This window comes from Mustela nivalis, assembly GCF_964662115.1.
Source record: "Mustela nivalis genome assembly, chromosome: 3".
NCBI lineage: Eukaryota > Metazoa > Chordata > Mammalia > Carnivora > Mustelidae > Mustela > Mustela nivalis.
Genome location: NC_139022.1, coordinates 94,818,178 through 94,820,001, shown reverse-complemented (window position 1 = coordinate 94,820,001; position 1,824 = coordinate 94,818,178). Strand labels below are relative to the sequence as shown.

Sequence of the window (1,824 nt, the reverse complement as noted above, 5' to 3'; positions counted from 1 at the left end):
GTTTCACAAAAGACCCTAAATAGCCAAAGCTATCTTGAGAAAAACAAAGCTGACAGTATCACAATCCTAGATTTCCAAACTACACTACAAAGCTGTAGTAATCAAAACAGTATTTAAAAAAAAAAACAGTATGGTGGGGTGCCTGGGGGGCTCAGTGGGTTAAGTCTCTGCCTTCAGCTCAGGTCATGATCTCAGGGTCCTGGAATTGAGCCCCATATCGGGCTCTCTGCTCAGCGGGGGGCCTGCTTCTCCCTTCTCTCTGCCTGCTTCTCTGTCTACTTGTGATCTCTCTCTCTGTCAAATAAATAAATTAATAAATAAATAATTTTAAAAAACCCAGTATGGTAATAGCACAAAACAGACACATTGGTCAATGGAACAAAATAGAGAGTCAATAAATACACACAGTTATATGGTTGATTAATTTATGACAAAGGAGGCAAGAATATTCAATGGGGAAAAGACAGTCTAGTCTCTTCAATAAATGGTATTGGGGAAACTGGACAACTACTTTCAAAAGAATGTGACTGGACCACTTTCATACGCCATGCTCAAAAATAAACTCAAAACGGCCTAGAGTCCTTAAATATGAGACTTGAAACAATAACACTACTAGAAGAAAACATAGGCAGTCAGTTCTTTGATTTAAACATTTTTTTAAATTTGTCTCCTCAGATCTGCTCTTAAATTGGACATGATGGAGTGCTAAAAGTTCAAGAGCTGAGCCACCTGAGTATGTATCCCCTCATAGCCTCTTGATTCTTTGACTTTATGCACATTATTTAATCTCTCTGCACTCCCATTCTCAACAGCACAATCAGGATTTGCTGATTCAATCATTGTTTTGACACTGGGAATTGCAGTAATAAATAGCATTATAAAACCCCTGTTTTTATGTAGGGTATGTTCTAGTGATGAGGATAATAGTACCTATTTTAGCATTGTGGTGAGGATTAATTAGGTCTTTATACATAAAGTACTTTGAACAGTGCCTGACATATAGAAAGTGCATAGTGACTATTAGGTATTACTATTATTATACAAAATACTGATTTGTGTAGACTTAAAAGCTATGAGTATCTGTGGTATCCCTTTAGTCTTCAACATTGCAAGTACAATCCCTAAAGAAATGCAGTCCTCAACATATTAAAATTTAGTGACTTCTGTTTTTTTCTTTCTAGTGGGAAGACATCTCTCTAGTCCTATGGAAGTGGTTTTCTCAGGATCCTTGGTCCCAGCCTTGATTCTCCTACCTCTGTCCTATGGCAGTGCCAGTTTAATCTCTCTGTAATGGTTCTGGGATCCTCCCCATTTGCTTGCTTCCTGTCTGTCTTGAGTTGTCTAAGTTCTCTTGTGTGATGCTCCCGTATACTCCCTAACCCTATCTCTAATTATCCAGGAACATTTTTCAGCTCTTTTCTCACACAGCGCTCCCTTTCATTACCACTCATTTGACCCTGAACTTTTCTGCTTTGAGTTGCAGACTTTCTTTCTCTTTTTGTTTTGTTTTGTTTTTCAATAAATCCTTGTCAATAGGTGAGAAGGTTGGGCAATGATGATGTCTTGTATTTCTTTGCATTTTCCTAAAGTCCTTTGCACAATAGATATTTGTGTTTTAGGTAGGTAACAGTAGTTACAGATGGAATGAGTCTAAACATTGCAACTTACATGTACTGTGAAACTAGATTGTAAAACCATAGTGGGGAATGGGGAAAGTAGGTCTTCCCTGGCTTTTGTTGTTAGGACCGAACTACATGCAGTGGAAAAATCAACTTAGCACTTAACGCGAGTTGCTTCTCAAGTGTTAGATAATAGTTTTCATCT

General features: G+C 37.9%; 1 long non-coding RNA gene across 1 annotated transcript; it reads left to right on the top strand.

Moving 5' to 3' along the window:
- Positions 1-673: 673 nt before the first annotated feature.
- On the top strand, positions 674-1,540 carry LOC309861866. Its single transcript, XR_014310258.1, has 2 exons — positions 674-733; positions 1,182-1,540. It is a non-coding gene; the product is annotated as an uncharacterized lncRNA (long non-coding RNA).
- Positions 1,541-1,824: the final 284 nt, after the last annotated feature.